Source organism: Lissotriton vulgaris, chromosome 3_1 (assembly GCF_964263255.1).
Source record: "Lissotriton vulgaris chromosome 3_1, aLisVul1.2, whole genome shotgun sequence".
Taxonomy (NCBI): Eukaryota; Metazoa; Chordata; class Amphibia; order Caudata; family Salamandridae; genus Lissotriton; species Lissotriton vulgaris.
Window position 1 is genome coordinate 1,087,842,857 of NC_141689.1, and position 24,046 is coordinate 1,087,866,902.

At 43.0% G+C, this 24,046-nt stretch overlaps 1 protein-coding gene across 1 annotated transcript in view; it reads right to left on the reverse strand.

Annotated features, from left to right (window-relative positions):
- LOC147727460 (vitamin D-binding protein-like) overlaps positions 1-24,046 on the reverse strand; it is a 254,538-nt gene that overhangs the window by 157,471 nt on the left and 73,021 nt on the right. The window lies entirely within an intron of this gene.

Consider the following 24,046-nt stretch of genomic DNA (forward strand, 5'->3'; position numbering starts at 1 on the left):
ATACATTTCCTTGCGATTTCTTAAATTGCGAATAATTTTTTGCGATTTTCGCAAACTGAGAAAATTGCTATTTAGGAATTCGCAAGGAAATTCGCAGAATTCTTGCTTCTCAGTATTAGAAATTGCTATTTTTGCGATTTCTTAGTTTGCACTGCGAATGTGTCTCATACATCTCGAATAGCAAATTTTTATTCGCAAACGCCGTTTTTAGCGATTCGCAGCGTTTGCGACTAAACATTGGTTTCATACATATGCCCCTAGATGCCATGCTTAAGGCCTCTGTGTTCTTTTGGACCCGAACCTCCAGGTCTTCACAGTCCCTGTCTGCCAGAGAAAAGGGCGACCACTTTCAGTAGCCACATTGCTGTCTGACACTAGATATAGCCTAGGTGGAAAAGTGTCCTCCAGAAAAGCCCTAGGAATAAGAGGAATGAGCCCTAGGGCAAAACTCCTCCTAGAGACAACTATGGCACAGGATGGAGGATGGCCAGGCACAGGAGAAGGATTACGCTGGAAACGAAAACAGAGTAACAACTATGGCAGGACTAATAAGCAGGAATCAACCACACTGCTAGAGGAGAAGCGAGAACACTATGATTGGAGTACTTGTAGTATTGAGATGGAATGAGAAACCAGTGTTTGCTCCTTATATAGGGAAAAAGGCAGGAAGTACTTAATGAACCATGTTAGTTTGGGCATCTCCCTCAAACATCTAGGTAACACTGCCATATTGGATAGGGATGTAAAAAACCTTTCTATAGACATGAGAAAGGCCCTCTGGGAAGAGGAAGTTCTGAGGAAGAAAACATGGCCCCAGGGAGAGGAACTCCGAGCTAGATGGCTATACAGGTAGGCCCGATGCCTCGTGGTTAGCCTAATCGAAGAAGATGGTGGTTCAGCGGTACCCCTCTTCCTGTTTTCCCCAGGGCCCAGAGTCAGCCCCAGGCCCCGCCCTCAGGGGGTTCTCCCACAGACCGCAATGGGGCGAAGCTTGATGTGCCGCTGCAAAACCCCCCAGGCCAACATTAAAAGTCAGTACGGCCGGACGGCCGGACGAACAAAGAAGCACTGCAGCATCGCAACAGTTTCTGACCTTCACTTCTGGCTCTGGCAGAAGGTCTTGTAACATCAACACTCGATCATAATAAATGATTACACTTTAGCTGCTACATCATTACAGGTGACTAAGTGCATCAGAAGTTGAATGTAATATGGAAATTTGAGACAGGTGTTTATGCAGGCATCGCAGGATACCGTTTATTATATATAATCGTTTGATGTTTGAAGAGTACTTCTCATCCCGATGTTCTTCATAGGATCTGGTATATGGCCGTGCGGTAATACCTTCCCTGAGAGACTAGATAGCTTGATAACAGACCTCCTCATTGACCAATTTCTTTAGATCTCCCAAACAATTGTCTTGTGACTTGAATCTCACGTATAATTCAAAGATAGGGGCTCCTTTCGATGTCGGCACATTACGATGTTGGCTCGTCCGACTGACATCGTAGTGGAATTGGGAGCAACCGACAAGTAGTCGGAGGTCCCACCCACCGAGTTATGATGTGAGTACCGTGTAGGCAATCGGAATCATAATTGTTTCCATTGCGCTTGTGCTGCATCCCAAAAAGGACTGCAGCACAAGCCACAATGGAAAAAGGAATGTTTAGAAACATCCATGCACTATGTGCCAGGCACCATGTGGTGACTGGCACACGCAGCATAGATGTTTGGGGGACACCACAGGTGCCCCCCTTGTCCCATAGCAGAGGACCATCGGGGCTCTGTTAGGGGCCCCCAAAGTCCAATCCGTCTGCCTTTTCAGCAGTTGGACCGTCATGAAAAGGCAGTCGGAATGGGCCGTCGTAATCCCTACGGCGGTACCTGAGCAGGCACTGCCCTATTGTAAGGTATTACATTCCGCCCGACAGTCAGACAGGCTCTTCGAGCCCATCGGAGTCGTCGGTCAGTCCATCTACCCGGTGCCTCAAAATGCAGCGCATTGTAATGCGGAGATCAGGCCAAGGCACCAGATATTGGACTGACCGCCACTGACAGGCCGCCGGTGGTAGTCCGTCCGACATCATAATCGGGCCCTTAGTTTTTAAATAGCATTTTGGGATGAGCAATCCATGGAGATGCCAGCCTGTGGGAAAGCAGAAACCTGCTGTAGGATCTGGCGATAAAAGCAGCACTTTTCTCCACAGATAAATTAGTAAATAAAATACCCTAGATTTCTGGAGTGTGTAGTGTTCATATCACAGATTTACCATTGAAAACATCCATGGCAGCTGATATTGAGGGATTACCAGCCTTTTTAACAATTTAACAATTGGCGCCAGAGTTAAGAAAGAAGATTCCTTCATTTTTCCTGCGGGGCAGACTACTAGATGAACAGCACACTCTAAAATGTTAAAACTGCATTACAACGTCCACTTTGGTCTGCCTGACAACAACATTTCTTTTTAATCTATATGTTTGTCTCAGACACTCAACTTGAATATTTGTTGCTGTGTTAGGGAACAACCTATGTCAGCATTGCATCATACACAAAATGTATACATTATCATACTTCTCAAAAATTTGATAATAATAACATTGCTTGAATCAGTTTAAAAACTCATATTCATACAGTATCATAAACTAAGCACAACTTCGCGCAGGCTTTTAAAAAATGTTTTAATAATTTTAATGACCAACAAGAGACATTTGGCAAACCAACCTCTTCACTAAATCAAGCGTAATCTCCATATAGCTAGTTTGAAAACATTTACAAATAAGAAGCACCTCCTCTTCCCCCCCCCAAATCATAAATCTCAGAGCAGCTGACCTGCTTCGAAGAAAGCCTTATAGCCAGCTGCTGAGGGCTATGCTGCTTGCTGAAGGTCCAGAACCCGAGCTATAGTCCAAAGCAGCAGGCCAGGGCCTATAAGGAGGGAGAGGGTCTTTCACAAACGGTATAGCCCGAAACAGAAGAGCTATAAAAGCTTCCACCCACTGCAGGTAGAATGTTCTGAATTAAAAAGAGGGAAACAGAAAGGCAGACATTGGAATTTTGGAGCAGAAGGCTTAATTTAGCCATTATTATTCCTGAACCACTTCAATTTCTTCAATGGAACTCCTAATATCCTAATGTAGAATAGTGCTAAGAACATTTCTGAAAAAGCTCATATGCACATTTGGAACACTAGTAAAGGTTAGAGTTGAATATGACATAAGTAGACCACAAGAACAATTGTCTCACATCCTTAGTCATAGGTTCAAATAAATATTGACCTGATTACAGTGGTAGTGGTTGGATTCCCGACAGGACATCAGTGGCGATCAGATTGCCGATAGCCCTTCTGTCTGACTGCAGTATAATGATTCTGGCGGTCAGACCCTAAGCTGTTGGATCCAAGGCAAGACCGCCAGCTCTGCCAGGATTATAGATCCGGATGGGGCTGCGGGTCGGAGCAGAGTCCTGGAATGGCCTCAGGCCCGAGGCAGGCATTGCCATTGGAATTACAATATCCCTTTCTGGCAGCCTTTACATGGCAGGAATCCCTCCATGGAAATGTTGGCAAAAAAGGAATTTGGGGGCTCCAACCAATGCCCCCATCAGTCGTGGGCCACTGAAAAGAAGCCCTGGGGGCAGATGAAGTGCCCCCACTCACCTCCATGCACCCCGTGGAATGCACGACATGGTGCATGGCACACTATCCACGAACATGCAGGAGGTGCTGCATGGCATCTGCATGTGCTGTGGCCCTTTCCCACGGGTGTAGCATGCCTCTGCCGTGTTTACGAATGCGAGCCTGGCGGTCGCATCATATATGGCTGTCGGACCACCCTCCTGCTTGTAGGCTGTTTCCTTACTGCTGCAATAGCAGCCGCGGTCCAACCAACTGGCATCGTAATAATGCCCTGTTTTTTAAGCTTGTGGTTAAGATGCCTGTCCACCAACTTTTGTCTTGAATTTTTTTATAAGTTCAACTACTTGTCATGATAATCGAGAACTGTATCAAGAAGGCAATAGAGAGCATTCTCTGTGGCATTTTAATAGCATTGTAAGTTCAAAAGAACTATGGACACAGATTGATGATAAACTTGAGAAACATTAAGTTTGTACTTGAATGAATATCCTTCATGACATCACAGGCTTTCATACCAGAAATCCTTAAATTGTGGTAAATACATTGGGTTTACCTTTACATATGGAGTTCTTACATTTGGTATTTTACGCAGCGGCGGTCACTACTAGGTAGTTATAGTTAGGTCTGCTTTTCTATAGATTGAGACTTTTTTAGTTTGTTAGTAGTAGGCATTAAAGTTACCATAAAAGTGCAATACAGAAGTTAAAACACAGTGATAAAAACATTAAAACCATCACAGATAGCAAAACATGTCACCATCAAATCACCCAACAAGAGTCAAGAGGGAAGAAATAGAGGAATTTCTTCAGGATTTTAAAGCTTCCTAAAACAGAAGGAGGAGTCTTGCCTAATCTGAGATTTACAAGAGAGCTCATTGTCGATTCTAAACCCCAAGTTTCACACCGAGTCAACTGGCGCGGGGGGGACAGATCTTGAGGCCACCTGAACGCCGCGGGAGATGGAGGCCTGCTGGTTAAAGAAGAGCACCTCAGTTTTATCAGAGTTCAGCTTGAGACAGTTATGTGTCATCCAAGCCAAGATGTTACAAAGAAACTTTCTAAAGTTGGTAAATACTGCCTCTGATTGATGTTTGAAGAATAACAGCAGTTGGGTGTCATCCGGATAAAAGGTTACATATTCTCTGTAGGATTCAACCAGTGCGGGAGTGGCAAGAGGTAGCCATTGAAGAGGAGAGGACTCAGTGCAGAGCCCTGGAGGACCCCACATAACAAAGGTTTCTGGGAAGACTTGTAGGGCCCCAGAAAGACTTGCTGTGTCCGGTTCTTCAGAAAGGATCGGATCGAGGACCAGGCCGTGCCCTGAATGCCCAGGCACTTCAACCGCTCCAAGAGAATTGAATGGGCCACTGTGTCGAAGGCTGTGGAGAGGTCCAGTAGCACGAGCATGGCTGAGTTGCCCTGGTCGATGGTCTTGTGGACACTCTAAGACACTTCTAGGAGGGCAGTTTCCATGCTATAGCCTGTTCTAAAGCCGGATTGGGAGTCATGGAATCATTTTTAGATTCCAGAAATTCCAAAAGTTGACTCTGGACTAGTTTCTCAAGAATTTTTGCTGGAGCTGGCAGAAGAGAGATAGGTCGGAAGTTTATATATTCTGCGGGGTCAACATCTGGTTTCTTAGGGATTGGCAGTAGGAAAGCCTGTTTCCATACTGCCGGGAAAATGCCTAAACTCAGGGAGTCATTTGAGATCTGATTCAGAGGGGTAGTAAGGTAGGTTGACAGGAGTTGAAAAATCTGGGCAGGGCAGGGATCGCTAGGTGAGCCAGATTTACAACCTAATAGATATTTTAAGGAGTCATTGAGAGAAACAGGAAAAAATGTGGTCAGCACCTCGGAATTATCTGAATAGGCAGGCATCATGCTTGGGCGAGGTCAGGTTGGAAGGGAAAGTGTCATAGATAGATTGGATTTTGTCTTGGGAAAAAATCAGATAACCCAGCACAGAGGGAGGCGGTATGCTGTACTGTACTAACAAGAGCAGCAGGATTAGTAAAGTCTTGAACAATTTTTTAAAGTGTTTTCGACTAATTTTATGCTAGTTTGATCTTGTGGGCGAAGTAACTCTTCATGGTGCTGCGTTTAAGCTTGTGGACGTTTTTTAGGGCTTTTCTGTATGCTAGCTTGGCTGCTGGGTCATAGCATTGTCTCCAGGTGTGCTCTAGTTTTTTACACAGGCTCTTCTCCGCTCCAAGCTCGGGAGACAACCATAGGGGTGATGGTCTCTTCCTGGTAGAGGTAACTGATGTGGAGGGGCAACAATGTCTAGGGGCTTAACCAACCAGCTATTGACACTTACTGCATACCCATCTGGGTTCACTGATAACTTGAGCGGAAGCGTTAAGAGTGAAGGTGTCATGCTAGCTCTAGTGATATTGCACCAGTTTCTCTTTTTCTCAGGGACTTGCAGCTGTCTGAAATCGCAGTAAGTCAGACTGAAGCTTAAGGGTAATAAGAAGTGGTTCGACCATGTGCGTGGTAGGGGGGCCGCTACTCTCAGGTTAGGGTCATTTGAAAAGATGAGGTCAAGTATATGCCCGGCAAAATGTGTGAGAGCAGTGAACAGCTGAACCAGGTTGAGTCCGCCCAGCGTTTCAGCCAGCTAATTAGCCGAGGTGCATTTGTCATTATCCATGTGGACTTTGAAGTCCCCCAGGATAGTGAACCATGCGTGTTTAAGGGAGAGGTCAGACACTATATCGAAGAGTTCGATTAGTTGGTATGCCGGAGTGTTAGGGGGTCTATGAAGGAGTATCCCAGCTAGCGAGAGATCAGATGCAATCTTAACACAGAAGAACATGGCCTCTAAGATCCCTGTACGTTCAATCTTCCTATAAGAGATTTTCCAGTCTTCCCTAAGGATAATAGCTACCCCACCTCCGCTCTTATTGCCACCTCTATTCACACCCACCATCCGGAACCCAGCTGGAATAGCCAGGGAGAGGTCGGGATTAGAGCTTTCTCTGAGCCAGGTTTCGGTTAGAAAAATTAAGTCCCAAGAGTTTATCTCCAGGGTAGCCAGATGTCATCAGCGTGTTTGGAGAGGGATCTGCAGTTGAGCAGGAAGGCCCTACAGGGGCAGTGTTTCCCTGAGAATCACCTGTTAGGGATGTGCACGGTGAAAAGGCATCCTTGTGTTTCGAGGGTCCTGGCTCTAGTGTACAAGGATACACTGCTTCACTGGGTTCGAGAGCTCAAAGAGGGAAACAGACATCCCAACAGGATCTCAACAAGCTTTTCATATGTGTAAAAAGTCTTGATATTCTTGGGAGTGCCAGAAAGTTTCTCTTCACCACTCTGTTAGGTAAAGGCACATGTTACCGAATTTCCTTCCTGAAGTGGGGCCTGAAGAAAAATGGAAATAGAGCCAGGAAGGTCATACTATCAATAAAAGGCCACACCTGTGCACTTTTTCACTGGCACCGGGTGTACTTTCCTCATGGTGCAGAACTCAAGGACAGCGGAGAAAAACAGAAAAGTTGCAAATGATCAACACATGAGGAACCTGAGAGTATATAAAAGTCTTTCCGCAGATGTCCAATGTCCCCAGGCCCTAGAGCCAAGGGGGGTGGTCCTGCCCTGCCTCTTCCTGTTGTTGACGCGCACAGAATAGGCCCACCCTTGGCTAGGTCTTTGCCCGGGCGTGGCCTGCATGCATCTCAAAGTGCTGTAGAAACAACTGACCGGTGCAGGCAGTACAAACTCCACCTCCAAAGTCCTACAAGGCTTTTGGGACTCGTAGTTCCCGTTGTAAATGCTTCCCACGCTGTGGGACCACCGAGTGTTCTGTAAAGCACTGTAGGAACAACTGGCAGGTGCTGGCAGTTCAAACCCCACCTCCAAGGTCCTCCACGGCTGTTGGAACTTGTGGTCCCTGTAGTAAATGCACCCCGTGATGCAGGACCACCAAGTGTGCTTTAAAGTGCTGTAGAAACAACTCTCAGGTGTGAGCAGTACAGACTTCCCTTCCAAGTTTCTCCAATGCTGTTGGGACTTGTGGTCCCATTGTAAAGGCTCCCCATGCTGCTGTACCACCTAGTGCACTTTAAAGCACTGTAGAACCAACTGGCAGGTGCAAGCAGTACAGTCTCCACCTCCAACATCCTTCAAAGCTCATGAAAATTGGGCCTGCTGGTGAATCTTCATGAAACTTTTCTAAAAAAAAGTGAATCCACCTCCACTTCTTCCTGGCAACTTTTGGAGTGGTCCATCAAACGAGGGTTAAGAGCAAAGGGGGTCCTAAAATGCAAAAACCCCATTCATTTTTGTTAGACTTCATTAAGGCAGGTAATAGCAAAAACTCCTGAATGAAATTACACCAAATTCGTCATGAAGCTAGATTTTGGTCTGCAGACTCTGCTTTTTGTGATTTAATGTAAATATAGAACGTCATGAGTAATGTAATATGTGAGGTCATAAGCAGTGCAAGGCGTGGCATAAGTTATAGTTAGCTCTGCTAATTATAACTGATGATTTCTGTGTTTTCATTTTAAAATGTTAATGTTTTTACTGATAAATTCACCTAACTATAATGTTACTTACACCAGTTTTTTTCAGTGGGGATTATATATATATATATATATATATATATATATATATATATATATATATATATATATATATATATATATATATATATATATATATATATATATATATATATTCACTGAAAAAACCAAAGGTTATAGACCATATATAGTTAGGAATTAGCATTTACAAAACCTTGAAAATTCACTGAAAAAACTATGGGTTATAGACCATACATAGTTAGGGATTAGCATTTACAAAACCTTATTTTACTCACACAAAACCATTGAAATTCGCTTATATAGTTAGTTGCACTAACTATATATCGCGCACCCGCAATCCACTGCTGATGATGTCACATATTACCTCATTCATGACATGGTCAGTGACATCACTGATGACATCACTGATGACAACATCCAGTGACTGTATGTTTCTGCAAAGTTAAAATATGTCTTACATATTGAAGAATGAGTGGATGTATAAGTGTCTGGATGAAGGATTTAGTAGGTGCATGACTGACTGTATGAGTGAGTGATTAAATGTGTCTCACTGAGTGCATGGGTTAGTGACTAAACTGTCTTAATTTGTGCATCATTATGTCTGTTGTTCTGTAAACTGCTGCATGTGTTGATCAATAGCTATATGAGTAACTATATGGGTTATTGATTGGTTGCCCAAGTATTTGTATGGGAGACTGAGTGTGTGTGTGTGGGTGGCTGGGAGGTGTGTGACTCTGTGCATAGATGTGTGAACAGTTGATTCACTAGATGTATGGGTTCAAAAGTGCATGTGGAATCAGCTGTATGGGCGGTTGACTGTGTGCATGAGTGTATTGGTGAGTGAATGGATATCTCAGTGCTACATGTCAAAGTAAGAACATATGTAAAACACAGTACATGTGAGAGTTGACATATATAAATAACTGTGCATAAGAGCCAGTGAATGTGTGAGTGGTTGTATGGATCATTGTAAACTTGTATCAGGGATTGTATAAGAGAGTAAATATGTGTTAGTATATGTTTGAATAAGTAAGGTGTGTATAACTGTATAGTTGAGGAAATGGAGGTGTGATTGATTTTTTGCATGACTGACTAGGTATGTGAGTAACTCCATGGATGAGTGACAGTCTGTGAGTGTCTGTTTACACTGATTGTATCTAAGGTTATATTAGAATCTGAAGAGGTTCATCGTATTATCACATGAATGATATCATCAGTGATGTGATGAGTAATGTCAAATGAGATGTCATCAGTGATGTCATTTGAGATGTCATCAGTGATGTCATCAGTGATGTCATTTGAAATGTCATCAGTGATGTCATCAGTGATGTCACTGACCATGTCATGAATGATGTAATATGTGACATCATCAGCAGTGGATTGCGGGTGCGCGATATATAGTTAGTGCAACTAACTATATATGCGAATTTCAATGGTTTTGTGTGAGTAAAATAAGGTTTTGTAAATGCTAATCCCCAACTATATATGGTCTATAACCCATGTTTTTTCAGTGAATTTTCAAGGTTTTGTAAATGCTAATTCCTAACTATATATGGTCTATAACCTTTGGTTTTTGCAGTGAATTTCAATGTTTTTTTATTGCAAATATCAAAAACTGTTAAATGCATTATTCTTTTAAATGAAAAATATATTTAATATGTTTGTAATATAATTTTTTTATGCATCTGCCAAACCCTAACCTCTTAATAGTGCACAGTGGTGGAATTGATTTTGGGACTATGACTGGGGTTGGTCTGGAAATGCTTTTAAAGGACACCTTTCATCAATTGATGACACTTTTTCCCCAAACTGCCTTGGTATATTCCAATATATGCCAATGACAGAAATGGAAGTTGTCCAACCAATTTTTTCCACAATTTGAGAAAGCACGGAAACATGTGAATAAATCTGTTTCTGCTTACATGAGAGAATTTACAATGGGTTTAATATACAACAATAACTTGCGTTACAACATGCAAGACATCTACAGAGGAGATGGTGTGCACTTCTCCGATGAGGGGAATAGAATATTCCTCCTGAATTTAAAACTGTTCATTGGAACCTACTTGTAAGTACCTTAATTAGCCACAGAACCCAATAGCTCTTTTCATTGCTTCCCTACCTCTGATCATTCAAAACGTTTATCTTTTTCTAACTTTTTTTATTTTTCACCAAAGTACGCTCCCCGGTTCGCATACCGGTGCGCGTACCGGGCGCTTCCCACGCGATTTTTTTTTTTGCCTATATCAGCGTCCTAAGCCCCCCTCAGAAAACCTAGAGGGTCACAAAGTGTCTACCGTGCCCCCTTTCTACCCATTCCGAACATTGTTTGCCCTCCATCTTGTGTCTCAATTCTACCGATACACAAAATGGAGGACTCCCGTAACGCTGCCGGTTCGCGTACCGGGGCGCGCACCGGTGAGCGCTCGCTAAAAAAAGGTGGGAAAGTAATTTACAGAAAAACCACTAGAGACACTTTCATCAAATATAGAATAGGCCCTACTACATAGCAGTCCCTACCATTTACCCAAATTTGATGGAATTCCATTGAGAAAATTATGCTGTAGGCCTGACTAAATATCCTGAGGTAAATTACCTAACAAAAACACTTATGAAGTGTTAGAATTGACAACCAATTAAAATGCTACTTTCACTATCTTCTATTATTTCATGACCTTTGATTGGTTATGTACCTGAATATATATAAAGAAAGAGAGAGAAACACAGCCATTTTGACTACTACTTCCTGAAGTACATTTCAAGTGCATTTCAACTGACAACTTAAACTTCTTTTTGAAAGGTAAGATGTTATTTTAAAAACTGAAGTATGTTGTGCACTTTAAGTTAATTAGGAAAACATTTTCTGATAGTTATATACTATCCCTCTGTAATAGTTATAGAATAAGATAGACTTCTCTGTTATAGTTATAGATGGAGTTAGGCTTGTCTTGTATAATTATGAATGTACTTAGGCTTTATCACATACACTTTTTTATATTTTTACTTCCATTCTGATACCATACACTGCCCAAAGATAAAATCACTGTTAAAAAAACCAAACTACCTGTCTGAACTTAAACCCAACAGTGCCCTATCTCTACTGATATATATTTTTTAAATTCAAATTACAGCACAAAAATGGAAGGAGAGCAAAAAAATACCATCGAAATTGTTCTGGAAAGCAACAAAGATACAGATATTCAACCCAATGACTCAGAATTCATGGATGAATCACGAAACTATGAACTTTTTCAATGTGTAGAATCAGTAGATTTCCTGATTGAAAATGAGGACATTTCTGACAATCAAATATTAGAAGTTCTTTTAAATTTTGAAAACGAATCTGAGAAATAAATTTATATTTAATAATTCAAAAATTGTTTGAGACATTATTCATTTTTATATTTATTTATTAAACTAGTACCAAATTGATTATAATGTAAAGTCAGACTTTAAATATACTGTGCAACTTTTTTGTGTAATATAGTACGTTTGCTCATAGTTACTTCCTTTCTCCCACTATTTTATCTCCAATGTATATTTAACATCTCTTTTTCATCTCCTGCCTCCATATTCTTTCTGCTTTCCTCACAGACTATGCTATGAATTCCATATACCACAATAACTTCTGAAACAACATGCAAGATATCTACAAAGGAAACGGTGTATTTTTATTTTTAGACTCTGCATTGGTACCTACATGTTGGTACTTAAATAAAAAAAAATTAAAAAAACAAAACAAAAAGAACAACCAATATACATACATTATTTGAACATTCTTTCATTCTATTTTCCCTATATTACGCTCCCCGGACCGCTTCCCAAACCTAGGGGGTCAGGGAGGATGTACTCTGCCTCCTTATGCTCATTTCCCCCTTCGTTTTTCTCCACCTCTTGTGTCTCAATCCTACCGAGCCTACCTATTACACAAGCCTCTCCGGACTGTTTAGAATGTTCACAGTCACCGGGGAGCCAATCCGCTTCTCCTCGCGGAGTTCCGTTACGCGACGTGAACCGGGGCGCTAACCGGGACGCTGTCATAGATATATCTGTTTTTTAAAACGCTAATTTATCAAAATCCACTGGAGCACATATATTAGGACATAGCAAAGGCACGTTGGGCAAACCATATCTACAATTTTGCCAAGTTTCGTGTAAATCCATTCGGCCATTCGAGCTAAAAGTGATTCCAACCGCCCTATGGAAAAATGAATGGGAAAAACGCGTTTTGGGACCCCCCTTTTTTCTCGGCCCCCCCTCAACGAAACCCCCCCACATTTTCAGGGGCTGCTCAGTAACAGAATGTGCCATTTTCCTGAAAATTTCAGCCAATTCCGTCCACAAACGCCAAAGTTATTCGACATAGAATTTTCAGAAATCCCATAGGAAAAAAATCCTAACTATATATACCTGCGACCGCCAGTAGGTAATATATATATATATATATATATATATATAGCTACACGTTTTCTGCATCCATGCGGAATCAGAAAAAAGAAGGCCGGCACACTGGTATCCGTTTTCCAAAATTTAATTACCAGAACCCCCCTTCACCCCTCGCAGACGCGTTTCGCCTTTGCAGGCTTCGTCAGTGCAACCAAAAAATATATATATATATATATATATATATATATATATATATATATATATATATATATATATATATATATATATATATATATATATATATCAGATTCCTGGTACCGCAATCCTTTTGGAAAAACCAGAGTCGAAGCCCAAATCGATTTCAAAGCGCTTAAAGATTTATTTTGGCAGAAAAACAACCCCTACGCGTTTTGAGGTACGCCTACCTCTTGCTCACGGGTGGAGTGTAAATCAAAGCGCCATGGAATGTCATGTGGTGTCCTTGTTAACCATACAATAAGGACATTGTGTTGATAATGGGTATTGCACATATTAAACAAACGATCAGGCAATATTGTAACTATATTCCATGATTGTGTAAGAGTCTGTAGCGCCCAAGTGGGCATACACAAATAGAAGTATTGTGCAATACGTATTTGACAAATTCTTCATCAAGCCCCAGTGGGCAGGCATCCAATATCTGTAACAAAGAGACAACGAGTATATTTTAGCATGTATGTCTTCAACATCAATACTTATTGTGATGTGCGTGTGCCATAAAAATAATAACTCAGTTAAAAGTTAGCAGTCAATATTAAGGAGGTGGTGTCAAATCTAAAAAAACTCTTATATGATTTAATGCAAGCACTGTGCGCACAAAATAAATCTTTAAGCACTTTGAAATCGATTTGGGCTTCGACTCTGGTTTTTCCAAAAGGATTGCGGTACCAGGAATCTGACATATTGAGGGTTTGGCGACCCTGTCGAATGCCCGCTGTGTAAGCGGCGGAAGCACGCCATTCTTGTGTTTATATATATATATATATATATATATATATATATATATATATATATATATATATATATATATATATATATATATATATATATATATATATATATATATATATATATATATATATATATATATATATATATATATTCACGGAAAAAAACAGAGGTTTCACACCAGTTATAGTTAGCTGGAAATTTTACTGACATAAAACCATTGAAATTCCCACGTTATAGTTAGTTGGACTCCCTATATCTTGCGCGCCTGCAATGCACTGCTGATGACATCACATATTAGATCACTCATGACATGGTCAGTGACATCACTCATGACATCACTGATGACACCATCCTCGTGACAGAGTGACAGAGGTAGCAATGGTGGCCTGCCAATATGTTCCCTCCAGCGCAGTCCTCCCAGTTAGCAAAGAACTTGGGAATCAAGATTGATAATGGGCTGACACTAAGATCTCAGATCCTGGCTCTCAGGGGAACTTGCTTTGGCCTCCTTAGGATGCTCCGGATGTTTCTCTCCCTGCTTTCAGAAGAGCATAGGAAGACTACGGTGCAGTCCTTAATTGGTTCAAGATTGGATTACTTAACATATTATATCTTGGCCTGCCGGAGTATCTTCTGCAACGTGGTCCAGAATACGGCCGCACGGGCCATTTTTGGCCTCCATAGGCGAGCCAGAGTCTCTGGCCTTTTGCAGTCACTCCACTGGCTGCCTATCCGGAAGCGGATAGTGTTTAAGGCCTTGACCTTGGCTCACAAGGCTCTGTATGCCTCGGGAGCTAAATATCTCCAAAGGAGGCTTGCCTTTTACCATCCGGCCCGATCTCTGAGATCTGAATCATTGTTCCTTGCTTTGGTTCCTCGAGTGAAAAAGGCCCGCATTGGAGGCTGCTCTTTCAGGTTGCGGGCACCGCAGCTTTGGAATTCCCTGCCCTTGGCACTACGCAGTACATCTAATCTACTGACTTTTAGGAAAGGCTTAAAACATGGCTCTTTGCCCGTTAGTGCGCTCTTTTTCTACTGCTGGTTCTGTTTTATTCTTCTGCTGTGTTGTTATTTTTTACTGTGTTGTGTTTGTCTGTTTCTGGTTGCCAATAAAAGCGCCGGGACACTCTATCGGAGTAGCCGTGCGCTATAGAAGACCAATTTAACATAACATAACAAACAAACAGACCTCCTTTCAGTGTAATGTAACCCTTGAAACACATATTCAAAAATAGAAACTAACATTTTCAAACAAATGGAGATACCCATACCAGTTACAACAACCAATTCAGTAATTCCACCATCTATATACACATCCACTCATTCATCAACAGTTCTATATAGTAACTCAAACATATACTCACTCATCATATGTAGTGATACACCTATACATCCTGTTACACACCGACAGTCATCCAAAAGTTACTCACACACATACTCACACATGCAAATAAACTATTGAACATCCATTTATTTGCATATACAGCTATACACCCACTACCACCTTACTTCTAAGGAAACTTACACATACTTACTCTCTAAAACAATCACTTATAGAAAGACATACTTATTTAAACAGGAACTCTTACAATCTCTCACTCTCACATATACTCACTTATATACATCAATACTCACGTATACTAGATTCAAACATATTTGGTTACTGATAAAGACACTAGTGAGACAGTCATTCACTCACTAACACACACATATACACACTCATCCACCCATACAGTCCTGCACATATGCTGATTTCAAAACACACACAAACAGTGAGTCAGTCATTTATGCATCTATGTGCTAAGTAATACCCCCACCAAACCATACATACACTAATACTGATACTAAAAAAAATCTAATAACTCATATACACACACATGTAGCTACTCACCAAACCAAGCAGCCACTTATACACAAAGTGAAACACTGATACATATATTTAAATATTTAAAAATTACTCGCTAATATATGTATTCACTAAGATACACTTAATAAGCCAGTTAACCAGTCAATTTTAAAAAATAAAAAAATCCATTAAGACACTTATTTAAACATTTATTCTTCCATCGAACAAAACATATACATATATAAAACATATTTATTTTTCAGAAAGACACACATTCATTGGATGGTGTCATGAGTGATGTCATGAGTGATGTCACTGACCATGTCATGAGTGATGTAATATGTGACATCATCAGCAGTACATTGCAGGCGCGCAAGTTATAGTGAGTCCAACTAACTATAACGTGGGAATTTCAATGGTTTTATGTCAGTAAAATTTTCAGCTAACTATAACTGGTGTGAAACCTCTGGTTTTTTCAGTGAATTTAATAGGTTTTTTAAATGCTAGTTCCTAACTATAACTGGTCTGAAACCTATGGTTTTTTCAGTGAATTTCATAGGTTTTTTAAGTGCTAATTCCTAACTATATATAGGGCCTCAAACCTATATTTCTTATAATGAATCATATATTGTACATTTATATAATACTTTTTTTTTTGCCCTGGTGCGCTCCCGGTGCGTGCCCTGGTGAGCGCACCGGAAAGCGCACTTTTCCAGCGTGCCCCGGGGTGAGCACCGGTGAGCGTCCCGTTAGCGCTATTGCCGTGAACGAAAACATCATCGTGACGTATGGCGTAGCCTCGTCCGCTTGATACGCACGGCATAAGCGCACCCGGAAGCACGCGAGCGAATACGATCGCGCGACATAAGCATTTGACGCGTTTACGCAACGCGCCCCGGGGCGCATAGCGTAAGCGCGTCGGGTCATGTGACCTAAAAATGACACTTTTTATTGGTTCAGGACAGTTTTGGTTTCCAAATGATGAAAGCCCTGGTTATGTGGCCTTAAAATAACTCTTTTCATTGGTTGTTATCAGTACTTTTACAACTAATGAAAACCCCACCCATTTCCTTCATTTCTTCTTTCACTTTGGAGACAGCAAGACCTGTTTTTTCTGTCCTACCATTTTGTGCAAAGAATGGCACCTAGACCATCCAGCAGTAGTGAGGACTCAGATGGCTTCATTGAGGAACAGCCTCCACAGCCCAAGATCAAGGAGCATTTTATTTGGAAATTTTTTTCAATACCTGAAGGACTTAAAAAGGTGAATGCTCCCAAAGTAGATTGCCTAATCTGCCAAACTGTGCTTTCCCGAGGAGATCCAAAAAGGAAGTACAGTTTTGGCAATTCGACAATGATTTGCCACGTCCAACGCAGGCACCCCCAGAACTATGCCCGGGAGAGTGTCCGAAGCCTGGCACGTAATCCCCCAAGGGATGGTGCCTCTACATCTACAGGAGGAGTCTCAACATCAGGGAAGGACGTGCAGCGGAATTGGAGATGATTCCGAACATTCAACCTGTTTTTAGTGACATTACTATAAAGTGCAAGCAATGCAATGAACTGCTTTGCTATGGTGAGCAGAGCATCAAGCTCATCGCACGCAAACGGCAAGAACACCGCTGCCTTCCCCAGCCCTAATTATTCCCCTTTTTTTGCTCCTGTTGAGCAGTTTTGCATTCTCTGTTTTTGTTTATGTTCTGAAAAAAAAGAAGAAAAAAACAGTTCTTTTTAGAACTACCTCCAAATTATAAAATAAGGCAGATTTTTTTGAAAACTCTGTCATTCTTTATTCCTTATGGTACGCTCCCCGGTGCGCGTACCGGGCGCTCCCCCCGCGCAAACCAAAAAAAAATAATTTTTATTTTTTTGCCCCGCGGGTCCCTTTTATAGCCCCCAAATCAATCCTAGGGGGTCAAGGGGGGTCTACTCTACCCCCTTTTGGTCATTTCCACCTTTGTTTTTGCCACCCCTTGTATCTCAATCTACCGAGACACAAGATGGCAGCCGCTCCGGACTGTTTGGAATGTTGACAGACACCCGAGAGCCAATCAGCTTTCCGTGCGCAAGTCGCGTAGCGCGCCCGGTGCGCTCCCAGGTGCGCGTACTGGGGCGCGGCTATAGATATATACATATTTTTTTACCTAAATTACTCAAAATCTACTAGAGCACATATCTTGAGACATAGCAAAGGCACATCGGGCTATCAGTCCCTACAATTTTGCCAAGTTTGGTGGAAATCCATTCAGCCGTTCGGGCTAAAAGTGAGGTCGACCGCCCTATGGAAATTAACATGGGGAAAACACATTTTGGGACCCCCCTTTTATCTCGGCCCCCACTTCACAAATCCTCCCCAAACTTTCAGGGAAGGACCGGAGCGCCGCGAGGCAAATTTGAGAAAATTTTCAGGCAGATTCCTCAACCGACGCCGAAGTTATTCACAATAGAATGTTGAGATTTTGCATTGAAAATAATCCTAACTATAACTACCAGTAGGTAATATATATATATATATATATATATATATATATATATATATATATATATATATATATATATATATATATATATATATATATATATATATATATATATATATATATATATATATATATATATATATATATTACCTACTGGCTATCGCCAGTAGGTATATATAGTTAGAATTTTTTCTCTATGGGACTTTTGAAAATTCTATGTCTAATAACTTTGGCGTTTGTGGCCGGAATCGGCTGAAATTTTCAGGAAAATGGCACATTTTGATTCTGAGCAGCCCCTGAAAATTTAGGGGGGTTTCGTCAAGGGGGGGCTGAGAAAAAAGGGGGGTCCCAAAACGCGTTTTTCCCATTCATTTTTCCATAGGGCGGTTGGACTCACTTTTAGCTCGAACGGCTGAATGGATTTGCACGAAACTTGGCAAAATTGTAGGGACTGTTAGCCCGATGTGCCTTTGCTAGGTCTCAATATATGTGCTCCAGTAGTTTTTGAGAAATTAACGTTCAAACCAAGATATATATCTGTAACAGCGCTCTGGGCAGCGATCCGGTCCGCTTACTTTTCGCTTATCGGAACTTTGCACGCAGAAAGCTGATTGGCTCTCCGGTGTCTGTCAACATTCTAAACAGTCCGGAGCGGCCGCCATCTTGTCTCTCGGTAGGATCGAGAGAGAAGAAGAGGTGAAAAACGAAAGGGGAATTTAATGAAAGGGGGCAAGGTATCCCCCTCTTGACCCCCTAGGAATGTTGTTGGGGTTATTAAAGCGTCCCGTGGGGAAAATAAAAAAAAAAATGATTTTTCACGGTAGAAGCGCGGCCGCGAACTGGTAGCGAAACGGGAATTCGCCATTTTGTGCTTCGTTAATTAAATTACTAGTTATAAGTGGGTGCGGGAGACGTATCCTAATCCCCTATGTTTCCTGAGGGTGGCTGAGGAGGCTGATATATGTTGATACATCTCTTCCAGCGGCTGTGCGTGAGCTTTTTTTTTTTTTGCTGCGTGACAGTCCGGAGCGGCCGCCATCTTGTCTCTCGGTAGGATCGAGAGAGAAGAAAAGGTGAAAAACTAAGGGGGAATTTAATGAAAGGGGGCAAGGTATCCCCCTCTTGACCCCCTAGGAATGTTGTTGGGGTTATTAAAGGGTCCCGTGGGGAAAATAAAAAAAAAATGATTTTTCACGGTAGAAGCGCTTCACGGGCCGCGAACTGGGCCGCAAACTGGTAGCGAAACGGGAATTCGCCATTTTGTGCTTCGTTAATTAAAGTACTAGGTATAAGGGGGTGCGGGAGACGTATCCTAATCCCCTATGTTTCCTGAGGGTGGCTGAGGAGGCTGATATATGTTGATACATCTCTTCCAGCGGCTGCGCCATCTTGCCTTTTTTCGAATGCCACAATTTTGTCGTGCACGGCAGCCATTTTAGATGCCAGGCTGGTCCCAGGCTATCACCTAACCCTGCGGATGTAGTTTATGGCCCCAGCTGTAGAGAATTCAGACATGCCAATCCTCCTGATTCAGGCGTGTGAGTACTGATTTCAGTGCTAGTCTCCCGCCTCCCGATTTCTGCAAGCAAAAACCCGGGGGCATATTACGAACAACTAGCGATAATTTTTGTCTCTAACTTGTTTAGAGACAAAAATTATCGCCGCACATCGGCGATTTTTATCGCAGATAAACCTTGCTATTATCGCAGAAAAGTCAGCGATATTCATGTATTATCGAGCAAATGCTCTTAGCCATGTTATCCACCTCCCATTGGATAACATGGCTAAGAACTGCTCAGGGCAGGTGAAAAGTCAGCGATATTCATGTATTATCGATCTAATGCTCTTAGCCATGTTATCAACCTCCCATTGGATAACATGGCTAAGAACTGCTCAGGGCAGGTGTTAGATTTTGGAGATATTCGCGCTTAGCGCGAATATCTCCAAAAGTTGGTAATAGAAGGTAGCGATGTTAGGGACTGTTTCCAGTCGCTAACATCTTGGCACGCCACTTTGCATGTCATTAGTGATAAGTATCACTGACATGCAAAGCGGGGCCCAAGATGGTCGCTATCTCCTTTTAGCTGTCACTAACTGGTGTTAGCGACAGCTTGGTAATAGGGAAATAATTTTATCTCCGCTTTCATGGCTTTTAAAGCCAAAAAAGCGGAGATAAACCCCCTTGATAATATGCCCCACGATTCCTTGGGGGTTTCAGCTGACAGGGCTTGGTATTGTGTTACATGGTAATTTTTCCATGAAACGTCAGAGGGTCGATGCAGGGGTTCTAGAAGAGGTGATAAACCATTTAAGCCTCATGAACAAGCGCATGGTCTTTTAAAGATTTGTGAAGTACTCGGGGCGGCGGTGTGTGTGTGCCCTCTTTCAGGAGCTGGCGGGGGGGCACTGCCAGCAAGTTGCCAGGTCAGGTAGTGTTCAACACGTGCATCACCCTTTCTCTGCCTGCTATTGCGCTCCATGCTTCGGAAAGGTAAGAAAAAGAACGTGCATTTGAGTTTGAAATGTCCGATCCTGCAGCAGCACACTTCCAAAGCCCACACATGACAATAACCCGATTCAAGGCCCCATTCACCCGTTTTTAAAAAAATAGATAACACTCCAACAAAGTAAGGTTATAAAACTTTATTAACAACTAACTTTAACGAACGGAACAAAAACTAAAAACATTTAAACATTTCTCAACACAAAAAGCAACAATGGTTAGAAGCTGTCTTTTGTGCGAATAGTCCCAAGGCAGCACAACGTGCAGAGTTCTGGACGGCACCCAGGTGATGTCGCCTGGGTGCCGCACTGGTTTAGGGATCCTACAATGCTGCTCCGAAAATTGGCGTGGGGCGTCCCGGGTGGGGCGGGGGGAAGCCTCGTCAGTAGCGGTCTGTTGTGCGAATAGTCCCAAGGCAGCACAACGTGCAGAGTTCTGGACGGCACCCAGGTGATGTCGCCTGGGTGCCGCACTGGTTTAGGGATCCTACAATGCAGCACAGAAAAACAGCGTGGGGCGTCCCGGGTGGTGCGGGGGGAGGCCTCGTCAGTAGCGGTCTGTGTCCAGTGTCACATGGCTGACACAACATGTACGACAGGCACCCAGGTGATGTCCAGTAAACTGCCGCACTGGTTTTGGTATCCTACAATGCTGCTCCGAAAATTGGCGTGCGGCGGCCCGGGGGGGGGCGTGGGGGAGCCGGCGTGAACGGGCCTCCCCAGGTGGCGGCCATCTAGCTGAGTTGCGCTCGCTCTTGTGGCCACAGCGTCTCGCTCACCATGTTGTTGAGTTGCTCCCACTCTTGCAGTGCAGCGATAGGCGGCTGCCACATGGCTCTTAAAATGGCGGACAGCTCCTCGGTTTTAGGCCTGGTCCACTGAAATGGTCCTGGGACACTTTGGAACTCGGACGCTTGCCTGCTAGGGCTTGGGCTCCATTCTCGAAAAGCGTCCCCTCAGCCGTGAAGATTGTATAAAAGTCTTGGGGGCCCCCGACTCCCGCAGGCTTCCGGTGGGGAGCGGCTGCCATGATTGCTCGCGGAATGACCACGACGGAGCCACGAGATGGTGGTGCTCTCATGCTGACGCCAGCTTCAGTCTGAATGATCCAGAAACAAGGTGGGGCTTTCATCGTTTGGGAAAAAAAAATGTTCTAAACCAATGAAAAGTGTTATTTTTAGGTCATATGACCAAGCCTTCCATCTTTAGGAAACCAAAAGTAAAATGAACCAATGAAAAGTTTTATAAACAAGTCACATGACCTGTTATGCGGCATAGGGCTACAAAAAGCGTAGAAAATCCGTTGGCACGTGAGGCGGCGTCAGTAGCGGACCGATGTGCGAATAGGCCGAAGGCAGCACAACGCGCCGAGATCCGGATGGCACCGAGGTGGTGTCCAGCAAATTGCCGCACTGCTGTGGCCATCCTACAATGCTGCGCCGAAAGACGGCGTGTCCAGCTGAGTTGCGGTCACTGTTGCGGTACAGTGACTCGAACGCGCCGAGATCCGGATGGCACCGAGGTGGTGTCCAGCAAATTGCCGCACTGGTGTGGCCATCCTACAATGCTGCGCCGAAAGACGGCGTGTCCAGCTGAATTGCGGTCACTGTTGCGGTACAGTGACTCGAACGCGCCGAGATCCGGATGGCACCGAGGTGGTGTCCAGCAAATTGCCGCACTGGTGTGGCCATCCTACAATGCTGCGCCGAAAGACGGCGTGTCCAGCTGAATTGCGGTCACTGTTGCGGTACAGTGACTCGAACGCGCCGAGATCCGGATGGCACCGAGGTGGTGTCCAGCAAATTGCCGCACTGGTGTGGCCATCCTACAATGCTGCGCCGAAAGACGGCGTGTCCAGCTGAGTTGCGGTCACTGTTGCGGTACAGTGAGTCGAACGCGCCGAGATCTGGATGGCCCCGATGTTGTGTCCAGCAAGTTGCCGCACTGGTGTGGCCATCCTACAATGCTGCGCCGAAAGTCGGCGTGGGGTGCCCCGTTGGCTTATGAGGTGATGTCAGTAGTGGACCGATGTGTGAATAGGTCGGAACCAGCACAAGGCACCAAGATCCGAATGGCAAGTCCTGGATGTTGAGTGCCTCAGTTGAGAGTTCTGAGCAGTGCTTGTAAGACTATCTGAAGTTTATTATAAGAATCAGAGTAAGTTGAAGACTGTCTGAAGCTTATTTGCACCTGCTGCAGCTTCACTAGGTCCGGCGGAACTTTTTTCCTTTTCCTTTCTGCTTCTTTTCCTACAATGCGTTTCATCTGAAGACACGACCAGGTCCCTGAATGTGTGCAGGGGGACGCTATTGATTGAATGAAAATGGCGGCTTGACACAAAGCTGACTCAAGCGTTACTGTTGGTGCTATACAGACAAAAATTGGTTTTCAGTTTGTACATTCTTCAGGTTTTTTTTTCCATCCAAGTCTGATTGAGAGTTTGTAGAAAAATGGCTTCAGATTTTCCACATACTACTCTTCAACATTCTTCCTAAATGTAACAATGTGAAACTCACTAGGAGAACGGCTGTTTCTGTTTCCTTTCAAAATGCTGCCACCAATATTTTCTGAATGGAAGACACCATCTTGTAGCATAAAGGGCCGAAAGGGGTTCTGGTCTGGCCGATGGTTGGTGGAGACATTTTGACTATATCTTGGACCTGCCCGGCCTCGCCCAAAATGGCGCCGGTATAAATGGGACTCGTAACTCCTTGCCCGCAAATGTATATCTAGAAAATGTTATTGTAAGTGGCCCTGTCGTATTTTAATTACAAAATGTACGTCCACCGATTCCGCAACTGTTAGACACCTTTGTTCTTGTCACCTAATGGCCCGCTCGTTACTTTCTTCTACAATGTAAATGTCTCCTCATCATATACGATTTCAGTTTGCTCCGTGGCCGGCCCACGTGGTTATAGGCCCGTATTTGTATACTGACATTTTCACAATAAAGGTTTTTAAAACAAAACACGGTAGTAGTATTTACATTTGTAAAGTTTTTACTTTTAGTGACTGTTTTCGAATCAGTAAAAGGCAAGTGAAATAAAGCAGTCCAATTACACGACGGATAAAAGGTATAATATGTAGGAACGCAGTAAAGATAAATGGTCAAGGGCAGTTGTGTTTTTCATGTCTGCAACATAAAGTGATCGATAAGAATCTGATAATCAGGCGTATCGGCGACTAAGACAGCAGGCCGAATCTCTTTTACTCAACGGCTCCGTCATGGAAGGAAGAAACGCCCTTTTTCTCGAAAAAGGAATATATTTTACTTGCAAGACAGTTGTAAATTTTCCGGGAAAGTACATTAGCCTGGAATATTATAACATGTGTTTGAAAAAAAAATATTGTTCGAAAATAATAAAAAGCGTAATTTTTAGGTCATATGACCAAGCTTTTCATCATTAAATTAACAAAAGTAAAATGAACCAATGAAAAGTTTTATTAACAAGTCACATGACCTGTTATGCTTTCGTTACGCGCTGCGCGCCACGCCTCGGATCACTTCCGGGTGCGCTAACGCGGCGTGTCATAAAACGCATTACGCGACAACGTAGGTCAACAATATAGTCTAAATGTCTCCACCTACCAGCGTTCAGAACACAACCCCTTTCAGCAGTCCAAAAAGTTCTGTTAAATGACAACAGAGGGGACAGGCA